At 60.4% G+C, this 12,500-nt stretch overlaps 1 non-coding gene across 1 annotated transcript; it reads right to left on the bottom strand.

Moving 5' to 3' along the window:
* Positions 1-1,521: 1,521 nt before the first annotated feature.
* LOC142792963 (small subunit ribosomal RNA) lies at positions 1,522-3,336 on the bottom strand. The gene has a single exon (XR_012891339.1). It is a non-coding gene; the product is annotated as a small subunit ribosomal RNA (ribosomal RNA).
* Between the last annotated feature and the right edge of the window lie 9,164 nt (positions 3,337-12,500).

The raw sequence follows: 12,500 nt of genomic DNA, 5'->3' as shown, positions 1-12,500 counted from the left end.
GTCCACCCCTCTATAAATACTCGGGAGGCGTCGAAGCCGGTTCTCCAAGCCGGACCCGTAGGTATCGTTGTGTGCTCGCTCTCATTGGCCCGCCTAACCAGAAAATGCCTGCGGTACACCCATTTGGATAAGAGTGCACGCAGATGCGGGCCTCGACGGCTACACATTTCCTCGGGCGGCCGCCTCCCGGCCTCCGTGGAGCGCGGGATGCACGGTCCCATCGACAAGCCTCTCCCGTTTTTACCGTGGCGTCGCGGTTCACCACGGCGGGCGGGTCGGTCTCCTCCGCATAAAAAGGGGGACCCCCGCTTTTTGTTCCACGAAATCGCACAAGCTTTTTTCGCATCCACGGTTTGCCACCGCACACCAAAATGCCGATCCGGCTGCCTACTTTAGCCAACAGGTGGAGCCAGGCGCGCCGTACTTGCGCGGCACTTCCCACGTCCACCGAAGTCGGTGCCAAGGACCACTTTCGGCGCCGGAGCCGCGTACGAGCCTACTCGAGGCGGAAGAACGAAGCCAGCAAGGGCCTGGCCGCAAGTGCGTTCAATTGTCGGGACGTCCAAGTCCCTCGTTCTTCCGTGCTTCCTCTTTCGGCAAGTCGTTGCGGCACCTTCCCAAAGCGCGCAGACCCGCTAATCGCGACGAGCGCGACGTGGCCGTGCCGCCTTTCCCTCGGCAGCAAGCAAAACGCCTGGCAACGTCGACGCTCCCCTAACCGCGATCTCGCACCGTGTTTCGTGTGGCGAATTCAAAAGCCGGCCGGCGCTGCTGCAACCATTACGGTCGGTACGCATACGCCGCGGAGGGCGGGACGGTCATCGGAGCGTGCGGTTCCTCCATCGAGTACTGCGCACCTCGGCCGTCGCATCGCCGTGCCATGACCGGCCGCGCGTCAACGCGAACCGGTGCCAGCGAGATCCCTCGCCTGCAAGAACCGACCGGCAGCCTCCGTCACCCGAGGACGCGGAGGCGCTTGCCGCGGACGGCGGGACGGTATGCACTGGTGCACAGCGGACCCGTCACATCGCCAGTTCCTTGACCGACCGCCGACGCTTGTGCCGTTCCTCTCGTACTTGGCAGTCGCCGCGCGATTGTCGGGTCTCGTTCTTGCACGCTCGAACGGTCGGGAGGGCACTCGGCTGGCGTTTCGGGAACGCGCAGCCTCGCCTTCTACCGACGTAACCACGACTCGCCGTTCGCGCTCCGCCGCTCCTGTTTACAGTACTAGGCGGTCCCGCAGCGGTCGGGTCGCGCATTTCGAGCGCTTCGAGCCACGGTTCAGTGGCGGGTCGAAAGCCGACCTATGAGTGCGTTGCGCCGTTTGTACCCGCGTCCGCCACCTGGCCGACCGTCCAAGGTCGCGGTGTTGGCGTCCGCTGGGCGCAACAATTTGTCACGGGGTGCCGCTCCACATTCAGGCAGCCCCGTGGGGAAAAGCCGACCCCGCGTCCAAACGGGGTCAGCGGCAGAAAGTGTCGGGCGCAGACGCAGCTGAGGCGCTCACCCTTCACAATCCGTTAATGATCCTTCCGCAGGTTCACCTACGGAAACCTTGTTACGACTTTTACTTCCTCTAAATGATCAAGTTTGGTCATCTTTCCAACAGACCGGCGCAACCGAAAGGCCGCGCCGGACATCGGTCCGAAGACCTCACTAAATCATTCAATCGGTAGTAGCGACGGGCGGTGTGTACAAAGGGCAGGGACGTAATCAACGCGAGCTTATGACTCGCGCTTACTGGGAATTCCTCGTTCAAGGGGAACAATTGCAAGCCCCTATCCCAATCACGAAAGAAGTTCCACGGGTTACCCAGTCTTTTCAGACAGGGATAAAGACACGCTGCTTCCTTCAGTGTAGCGCGCGTGCGGCCCCGGACATCTAAGGGCATCACAGACCTGTTATTGCTCTGTTTCGTGCGGCTAGGAGCCGCTTGTCCCTCTAAGAAGGTTGTAAGGTGCTGGGAACCCCGCACCTATTTAATAGGCTAGAGTCTCGTTCGTTATCGGAATTAACCAGACAAATCGCTCCACCAACTAAGAACGGCCATGCACCACCATCCACCGAATCAAGAAAGAGCTCTCAATCTGTCAATCCTCCCAGTGTCCGGGCCGGGTAAGTTTTCCCGTGTTGAGTCAAATTAAGCCGCAGGCTCCACTCCTGGTGGTGCCCTTCCGTCAATTCCTTTAAGTTTCAGCTTTGCAACCATACTTCCCCCGGAACCCAAATACTTTGGTTTCCCGGAAGCTGCCCGCCGAGTCATTTGAGTAACTCAGGCGGATCGCTGGTTGGCATCGTTTATGGTCAGAACTAGGGCGGTATCTGATCGCCTTCGAACCTCTGACTTTCGTTCTTGATCAATGAAAACATTCTTGGCAAATGCTTTCGCAGTAGTTCGTCTTGCGACGGTCCAAGAATTTCACCTCTAGCGCCGCAATACGAATGCCCCCGTCCGTCCCTCTTAATCATTACCTCGTATTCCAAAAACCAACAGAACAGAAACGAGGTCTTGTTCTATTATTCCATGCAAGTTTATTCAGGCGACTCGCCTGCGTTGAGCACTCTAATTTTTTCAAAGTAAAAGCACCGGCCATCTCGAGGCACACAATGAAGTGCACCAAGAAAGAACCGGCATGATGTTCAGTCCGAGCCGTCGCATCGGGTAGATGCACTACTCGTCTGGAACTGAGATCCAACTACGAGCTTTTTAACCGCAGCAGCTTTAGTATACGCTATTGGAGCTGGAATTACCGCGGCTGCTGGCACCAGACTTGCCCTCCAATTGATCCTCGTTAAAGGATTTAGAGTGTACTCATTTCAATTACGGGGCCTCAAAAGAGTCCCGTATTGTTATTTTTCGTCACTACCTCCCCGTGCCGGGAGTGGGTAATTTGCGCGCCTGCTGCCTTCCTTGGATGTGGTAGCCGTTTCTCAGGCTCCCTCTCCGGAATCGAACCCTGATTCTCCGTTACCCGTAACAACCATGGTAAGCAAGTAACCTACCATCGAAAGTTGATAAGGCAGACACTTGAAAGAAACGTCGCCGGCTCGTGGCCATGCGATCAGCACAAAGTTATCCAGAGTCACCACACAATACGGGCCGAAACCCGATCGATCTTGGTCTAATAAAAGCACCCGTTACCCAAAGGGCTCCAGGCTCACTGCATGTATTAGCTCTAGAATTGCCACAGTTATCCAAGTAGGAAGAAACGATCTAAGGAACCATAACTGATTTAATGAGCCATTCGCGGTTTCGCCTTATTTCGGCATGTACTTAGACATGCATGGCTTAATCTTTGAGACAAGCATATGATTACTGGCAGGATCAACCAGGTAATCGTTCGACTGCGCGTCCGTCCTCGCCCTCGGCGGGCCGGACGCAGTCTGTGTGCGGCGGAGGCCACCTTCAGGCGCCCCAACACGCTTATTTTGCACTCCGAGATGACGGCGTTCGAGCTCGCTACGGCACAACCTTCCCGAAAGACGAGTGGGAGCCGTGCGGCAAGAAGCACGTTCATGCTCGCTCTTTTTCGTTGCATCGACTCGGTCGCGCCGTGCGGGTTGCCCAAGCCCGCTGCACTGTCGGTGGACCGGCCGGAACTAGCAACGGAGCCGAGACTGCAAAGCCGCCAGACGACGGGTCACGCCCGCGTCTTCGGCGCTTTCGCATCTGAATCGCCCGAGGACGACACGGAACACACCTCGATATCGTGGTAAAACGGCACCGTCCGACAACCAGCCCCTAACGCATCAAGCGGATGAGGCTGCAGACGACTGCCGTGGATTCCCCTGGAGCAGACCCGAGGACACGCTTGACGAGGCCGAAGCCCGCCGCATATCAGACACCCGGTCGCTTTCGCGTACGCCGCTCACGAGAACCCCCACATAATAGCAGCGATAAGTACCCAGACCTCCTTGGGCCCTAATACGAGCGTACTCGAGAAAATTTCACCGCGGGTGTGCCCCGAAACGTGTGGCATGTTGAGCGTGCCACAAGTCTACGTCGCTCTCAAACCCGCCGAGGTCGTAGAATTTGCGACCCTACTCACGAAATTCCCACCGAGGATACGGCCGCAAACGTACCGCACCTTGGGTAGGCCACGAGTTTGTGCAACACTACGCTGACGGCACAGCACCGAGGTCGTGCGCGCACGCACGGGAAAATTCCGCCGCGGTTTCTGCCGAAAACGTGAGGCACCACGACTCTCCGCAAGTTCGCGTCGACTGCGAAAGACCGAAGTCGTGAACGACGTGTCCGCTACTCGCCGCCGACACGCTGGACACCAAACGTACAACGACTCGACGGCGTCGTAGAGGCCCACGACGCGGTTTTCCTTAACGACGTCTCGGCGTGGCACCGACAGGTTAGAACGGCCGACCAACGTTCCCTGTCCGCCGTTCGGCTCAGTCGAAGGGCTCGGCGACTTCGGCAACGCTGCGAAGCCGCACGGTGACGCACGCCATGTCCCCATTTTTTTTTTTCTTTCTGCGTCTGCCGGGGTGCCCCTATAATAGCAGCGATAAGCACCCAGACCGCCGTGGGTCGCTCGCCCCGGCTGACGTGGTTTTTCGTACTCCTGCGGCGGTCGCCGTCAAGCACGTCCAAATACGCTACTTTCGTGGGCGCATTCACGCTCTTTCGCTTCGCCGGAGTGCCAGCACTCACTCTGCCAAAAACGGCGAACATCCGAGCGGCGGTTCCCACTTTTGCGTCGGCGTCGCAAACCCCGCCCCGGCAGACGAGGTTTGCCGTACTCGTGCGACGGTGGCCGGCGGGCACGTCGAAAGACGCCGATATCGTGCGCGAATTGGCGCACCTTGGCTTCACCGGAGTGCCGCCACTGACTCCTCCAAAAACGGCGAAGATCCGAGCGGCGCTTCCCACTTTCGCATCGGCGTCCCGAACTCCGCCCCGGCTGACGCGGTTTACCGTACTCGTGCGACGGTCGCCGGCGAGCACGTGGAAAGACGCCGATATCGTGCCCGAATCGGCTCCGTTCGGCTTCGCCGGAGTGCCAGCACTGGCTCGGCGAAAGACGACGAACATCCGAGCGACGGTTCTCACTATTGCGTACGCGTCGCAAACCCCGCCCCGGCAGACGCACTTTGCCGTACTCGTGCGACGGTCGCCGGCGAGCACGTAGAAAGACGCCGATATCGTGCCGGAATCGGCCCCGTTTGGCTTCGCCGGAGTGCCAGCACTCACTCGGCCACAAACGGCGAACATCCGAGCGGCGGTTCCCACTTAGCCGTCGGCGTCCCGAACTCCGCCCCGGCAGACGCGGTTGCCGAGCTCGTGCGACTAGCGACCGCGAAGCCGTCTCGCGACGCCGCTTTCGTGCGCGGCTCCCACTGCGACCTGGGTCACCCGAGGTCGACGAGCAAAAAAGAATGTCGAAAAAAATTTTTTTTTTTTTTGCGTCTGCCGGGGTGCCCCTATAATAGCAGCGATAAGCACCCAGACCGCCATGGGTCGCTCGCCCCGGCTGACGTGGTTTTTCGTTTTCCTGCGGTGGTCGTCGTCAAGCACGTCCAAACACGCCACTTTCGTGGGCGCATTCGCGCTCTTTCGCTTCGCCGGAGTGCCAGCACTCACTCTGCCAAAAACGGCGAACATCCGAGCGGCGGTTCCCACTTTTGCGTCGGCGTCGCAAACCCCGCCCCGGCAGACGAGGTTTGCCGTACTCGTGCGACGGTGGCCGGCGGGCACGTCGAAAGACGCCGATATCGTGCGCGAATTGGCGCACCTTGGCTTCACCGGAGTGCCGCCACTGACTCCTCCAAAAACGGCGAAGATCCGAGCGGCGCTTCCCACTTTCGCATCGGCGTCCCGAACTCCGCCCCGGCTGACGCGGTTTACCGTACTCGTGCGACGGTCGCCGGCGAGCACGTGGAAAGACGCCGATATCGTGCCCGAATCGGCTCCGTTCGGCTTCGCCGGATTGCCAGCACTGGCTCGGCGAAAGACGACGAACATCCGAGCGACGGTTCTCACTATTGCGTACGCGTCGCAAACCCCGCCCCGGCAGACGCACTTTGCCGTACTCGTGCGACGGTCGCCGGCGAGCACGTAGAAAGACGCCGATATCGTGCCGGAATCGGCCCCGTTTGGCTTCGCCGGAGTGCCAGCACTCACTCGGCCACAAACGGCGAACATCCGAGCGGCGGTTCCCACTTAGCCGTCGGCGTCCCGAACTCCGCCCCGGCAGACGCGGTTGCCGAGCTCGTGCGACTAGCGACCGCGAAGCCGTCTCGCGACGCCGCTTTCGTGCGCGGCTCCCACTGCGACCTGGGTCACCCGAGGTCGACGAGCAAAAAAGAATGTCGAAAAAAATTTTTTTTTTTTTTTTGCGTCTGCCGGGGTGCCCCTATAATAGCAGCGATAAGCACCCAGACCGCCATGGGTCGCTCGCCCCGGCTGACGTGGTTTTTCGTTTTCCTGCGGTGGTCGTCGTCAAGCACGTCCAAACACGCCACTTTCGTGGGCGCATTCGCGCTCTTTCGCTTCGCCGGAGTGCCAGCACTCACTCTGCCAAAAACGGCGAACATCCTAGTGGCGGTTCCCACTTTTGCGTCGGCGTCGCCAACCCCGCCCCGGCATACGCGGTTTGCCGTACTCGTGCGGCGGTGGCCGGCGGGCACGTCGAAAGACACCGATATCGTGCGCGAGTCGATGCTTCTTGGTCTCGCAGGAGGGCCGCCACTCACTCCTGCAAAAACGGCGAAGATCCGAGCGGCGCTTCCCACTTTTTCGTCGGCGTCGCAAACCTCGCCCCGGCAGACGCGCTTTGCCGTACTCGTGCGACGGTCGCCGGCGAGCACGTCGAAATACGCCGATATCGTGCCCGAATCGGCCCCGTTTCGCTTCGCCGGAGTGCCAGCACTCGCTCGGCCAAAGACGACGAACATCCGAGCGACGGTTCCCACTATTGCGTACGCGTCGCGAACCCCGCCCCGGCAGACGCGGTTTGCCGTACTCGTGCGGCGGTGGCCGGCGGGCACGTCGAAAGACGCCGATATCGTGCACGAATTGGCGCTCCTTGGCTTCACCGGAGTGCCAGCACTCACTCGGCCAAAAACGGCGAACATCCGAGCAGCGGTACCCACTTAGCCGTCGGCATCCCGAACTCCGCGCCGGCTGACGCGGTTGCCGAGCTCGTGCGACTAGCGACCGCGAACGCGTCTCGCGACGCCGCTTTCGTGCGCGGCTCCCATTGCGACCTGGGTTACCCGAGCTCGACCAGCAAAAAAGAAGGTCGAAAATTTTTTTTTTTTTTCTGCGTCTGCCGGGGTGCCCCTATAATAGCAGCGATAAGCACCCAGACCGCCGTGTGTCGCTCGCCCCGGCTGACGTGGTTTTTCGTACTCCTGCAGCGGTCGCCGTCACGCACGTCCAAATACGCCACTTTCGTGGGCGCATTCGCGCTCTTTCGCGTCGCCGGAGTGCCAGCACTCACTCTGCCAAAAACGGCCAACATCCGAGCGGCGGTTCCCACTTTTGCGTCGGCGTCGTAAACCCCGCCCCGGCAGACGCGGTTTGCCCTACTCGTGCGACGGTCGCCGGCGAGCGCGTCGAAAGACGCCGATATCGTGCGCTAATTGGCGCTCCCTGGCTTCTCCGGAGTGCCGCCACTCACTCCTCCAAAAACGGCGAAGATCCGAGCGGCGTTCTCCACTTTCGCATCGGCGTCCCGAACTCCGCCCGGGCTGACGCGGTTTACCGTACTCGTGCGACGGTCGCCGGCGGGCACGTCGAAAGACGCCGATATCGTGCCGTAATCGGCCCCGTTTGGCTTCGCCCGTGTGCCAGCACTCACTCGGCCAAAAACGGCGAACATCCGAGCAGCGTTTCCCACTTTCGCATCGGCGTCCCGAAGCCCGCCCCGGCAGACGCGGTTTGCCCTACTCGAGCGACGGTCGCCGGCGATCACGTCGAAAGGCGCCGAATTCGTGCACGAATCGATGCTTCTTGGTCTCGCAGGAGGGCCGCCACTCACTCCTGCAAAAACGGCGAAGATCCGAGTTGCGCTTCCCACTTTTTCGTCGGCGTCCCGAACTACGCCCCGGCTGACGCGGTTTACCGTACTCGTGCGACGGTCGCCGGCGGGCACTTCAAAATACGCCGATTTCGTGGGCGCATTCACGCTGTTTCGCTTCCCCGGAGTGCCAACACTCACTCTGCCGAAAGCGGCGATCATCCGAGCGGCGGTTCCCACTTTTGCGTCGGCTTCGCAAACGGCGCCCCGGCAGACGCGCTCGTGCGACGTACTCGTGCGACGGTCGCCGGCGAGCACGTCGAAAGACGCCGATATCGTGCTCGAATCGACCCCGTTTCGCTTCGCCGGAGTGCTGCCAGTCACGGCGCAGAAAACGGCGAACAAGTGTTTTTTTTTTTTTTTTTCCTAGAATTTGTGTTATAGAAGGCACATTTGATATCGGACGATAATTTTCAACTTTATCACGCGCACCGATTTTCGTGTAGAGGTTTGCAAGTTTATGGGAATTTCTCCACTTGGAATAATGCGATTTAGTAGTACTACGAGAACTTCATGGATGTACTCAAGGGTACGGGGCAAGTCAGTTACGTCAACACCTGCAGATTTTTTACACTTCAAACTGAAAATTGTTGGTTGTGAGTCCTCGTGTGATATTAAAGGCCGATTCGCTAACACATAGAACAAAGAAAGAAAGGAAGAAAAAACGCCCGCGCTCGCTCAAGAAACCTGGGTTCGCAACAAGTGGCAACAACAAGCAACCGAGCGAGTGCGCCAAAACCCGTGGCGGCCGAACAAACGCGAAGTCCCAACCGCGTCAGCCGGGGCGGCACGGGACAGGAAAAATCACTTCAGCCGGGGCGGCGGGGCACCGAATAAACCTCGTCACCTCGTCGCAGGATAAAAGAGGAAACAAAAAGTCTAAACAGCGTCTGCTGGAGCGAATGCGTAATAAAACAACAACAACAACAAAAAAAAAAAACACCCGCGCTCAAGAAGTCTGCAATCACCACAAAAGGCGACTGTGACCGAGCAGCGTCAGCCGGGGCCGTGCGGAAACGGAAAAACCGCGACTACCGGGGCGTCGAGGCACCGAAAAATCCACTTCAGCCGCGGCGAAAAAAAAAAACAAAAAGAAAGACGGAGGGGGGGGGGGGGAACCACGTCTGCCGGGGCGAAGGAAAAAAAAAAAACGCGTCTGCCGGGGCGAGCCCGGGTGCGGCACCACCGGGAAAACTGTGGCAAACAGACATGGCGATCGAGTGAGTGGGCCGCCAGCCAGGCTCAGCCAAAAAGTGCAAAGTCCGAACTGCGTCAGCCGGGGCGGCAAAAACCACGTCAGCCGGGGCGGCGCAAAAAACCGCGTCTGCCGGGGCGGCACGAAACCGCGTCAGCCGGGGCGGCGCGAAAACTGCGTCAGCCGGGGCGAAAGAAAAAAAAAAAAAAAACGCGTCTGCCGGGGCGAGCCCGGGTGCGGCACCACCGGGAAAACTGTGGCAAACAGACATGGCGATCGAGTGAGTGGGCCGCCAGCCAGGCACAGCCGAAAAGTGCAAAGTCCGAACCGTGTCAGCCGGGGCGGCAAAAAACCGCGTCAGCCGGGGCGGCGCAAAAAACCGCGTCTGCCGGGGCGGCACGAAACCGCGTCTGCCGGGGCGGCGCGAAAACTGCGTCAGCCGGGGCGAGCCCGGGTGCGGCACCACCGGGAAAACTGTGGCAAACAGACATGGCGATCGAGTGAGTGGGCCGCCAGCCAGGCTCAGCCAAAAAGTGCCAAGTCCGAACTGCGTCAGCCGGGGCGGCAAAAAACCGCGTCAGCCGGGGCGGCGCAAAAAACCGCGTCTGCCGGGGCGGCGCGAAAACCGCGTCTGCCGGGGCGGCGCGAAAACTGCGTCAGCCGGGGCGAAAGAAAAAAAAAAACGCGTCTGCCGGGGCGAGCCCGGGTGCGGCACCACCGGGAAAACTGTGGCAAACAGACATGGCGATCGAGTGAGTGGGCCGCCAGCAAGGCTCAGCCAAAAAGTGCTAAGTCCGAACTGCGTCAGCTGGGGCGGCAAAAAACCGCGTCTGCCGGGGCGGCACGAAACCGCGTCAGCCGGGGCGGCGCGAAAACCGCGTCTGCCGGGGCGGCACGAAACCGCGTCAGCCGGGGCGGCGCGAAAACTGCGTCAGCCGGGGCGAGCCCGGGTGCGGCACCACCGGGAAAACTGTGGCAAACAGACATGGCGATCGAGTGAGTGGGCCGCCAGCCAGGCACAGCCGAAAAGTGCTAAGTCCGAACTGCGTCAGCCGGGGCGGCAAAAACCGCGTCAGCCGGGGCGGCGCGAAAACCGCGTCTGCCGGGGCGGCACGAAACCGCGTCAGCCGGGGCGGCGCGAAAACTGCGTCAGCCGGGGCGAGCCCGGGTGCGGCACCACCGGGAAAACTGTGGCTAACAGACATGGCGATCGAGTGAGTGGGCCACCAGCCAGGCTCAGCCAAAAAGTGCTAAGTCCGAACTGCGTCAGCCGGGGCGGCAAAAACCGCGTCAGCCGGGGCGGCGCAAAAAACCGCGTCTGCCGGGGCGGCACGAAACCGCGTCAGCCGGGGCGGCGCGAAAACTGCGTCAGCCGGGGCGAAAGAAAAAAAAAAAACGCGTCTGCCGGGGCGAGCCCGGGTGCGGCACCACCGGGAAAACTGTGGCAAACAGACATGGCGATCGAGTGAGTGGGCCGCCAGCCAGGCACAGCCGAAAAGTGCCAAGTCCGAACTGCGTCAGCCGGGGCGGCAAAAAACCGCGTCAGCCGGGGCGGCGCAAAAAACCGCGTCTGCCGGGGCGGCACGAAACCGCGTCAGCCGGGGCGGCGCGAAAACTGCGTCAGCCGGGGCGAGCCCGGGTGCGGCACCACCGGGAAAACTGTGGCAAACAGACATGGCGATCGAGTGAGTGGGCCGCCAGCCAGGCTCAGCCAAAAAGTGCCAAGTCCGAACTGCGTCAGCCGGGGCGGCGCAAAAAACCGCGTCTGCCGGGGCGGCGCGAAAACCGCGTCTGCCGGGGCGGCGCGAAAACTGCGTCAGCCGGGGCGAAAGAAAAAAAAAACGCGTCTGCCGGGGCGGCAAAAAACCGCGTCTGCCGGGGCGGCACGAAACCGCGTCAGCCGGGGCGGCGCGAAAACCGCGTCTGCCGGGGCGGCACGAAACCGCGTCAGCCGGGGCGAGCCCGGGTGCGGCACCACCGGGAAAACTGTGGCAAACAGACATGGCGATCGAGTGAGTGGGCCGCCAGCCAGGCACAGCCGAAAAGTGCTAAGTCCGAACTGCGTCAGCCGGGGCGGCAAAAACCGCGTCAGCCGGGGCGGCGCAAAAACCGCGTCTGCCGGGGCGAATGCAAAAAAAACAAAGAAAAAAGCCCGCGCTTAATCAAAAGAAAACAAAGAAAAAAGCTTGCGCTTAATCAAAAGAAAACAAACAAAAAAAGTTCGCGCTTAAGCCTGGCGGTGGAACCACCGGGGCAAACAGACCTGGCGATCGAGTGAGTGGGCCGCCAGCCGGGGTGAGCCAAAAAGTGCAAAGTCGGAACCGCGTCAGCCGGGGCGGCGCGAAAACCGCGTCAGCCGGGGCGGCGCAAAAACTGCGTCAGCCGGGGCGGCACGGAAAAACGAAAACCGCGTCAGCCGGGGCGGCACGGAAAAACGAAAACCACGTCAGCCGGGGCGACATCAAAATGAGGAAAAAAAAAAAAAACTGCCTTAGGACACCTGCGTACACTTTCATGCGTTTGGGCATATCTCTCTGTAACACGCGCGCCCCTCGTTACGCGCGGCACTCTGTTTTCTCCGACACCCATATTTCGGCGGCATGTGGCACGCGCGCCCGTCCCTACGCACGGCACACCGCAGTGCTTTCTCGATATTTTTCTTTTCCTCCAACACCGTCATCTATAGGCTTTTAGTGACCTGTTGCTCGTGGCAAAAGTTCGCTAGCTCTGACACCTCTTGCATGCGCACCGTTTTTGCGCACGGTGCTATGCCGCAAAGCACGGCAGTCGCATGCGTTTCTCTCAGGCACCTCTTTTTTGACACAACGCTGTGGTGCTTAGAAACACACCCGCCGCTTTTGCGCACAGAACTCCACCGTACAGCACGGTAGTCACGTTTGTTCCACACGAACAGCAGTGTGCATCGTGCTACGACACTTTGAAAGCTTTTTCTTCCGAGTCTCGACCGCGCTGTTCCTTTCGTACTTGGCGCGGTTTTGGGACCAGCTTTGTTTTAAACCCCTACTGCGCGCCGTTCCTTTCGTACTTGGCGCGGTTCAGGGTTTGTTTCGAGCCCTTAGCCGCGCTGTTCCCTCCGTACTTGGCGCGGTTTAGGGTCGAGCTTTGTCTCGAGCCCTCTCCGCGCCGTTCCTTCCGTACTTGGCGCGGTTTAGGGTTTGTTTCGAGCCCTTAGCCGCGCTGTTCCCTCCGTACTTGGCGCGGTTTAGGGTTTGTTTCGAGCCCTTAGCCGCGCTGTTCCCTCCGTACTT

The sequence above is a fragment of the Rhipicephalus microplus genome, unplaced genomic scaffold, assembly GCF_043290135.1.
Source record: "Rhipicephalus microplus isolate Deutch F79 unplaced genomic scaffold, USDA_Rmic scaffold_265, whole genome shotgun sequence".
NCBI classification, from domain to species: Eukaryota; Metazoa; Arthropoda; class Arachnida; order Ixodida; family Ixodidae; genus Rhipicephalus; species Rhipicephalus microplus.
This window is presented reverse-complemented; position numbering and strand designations above follow the sequence as displayed.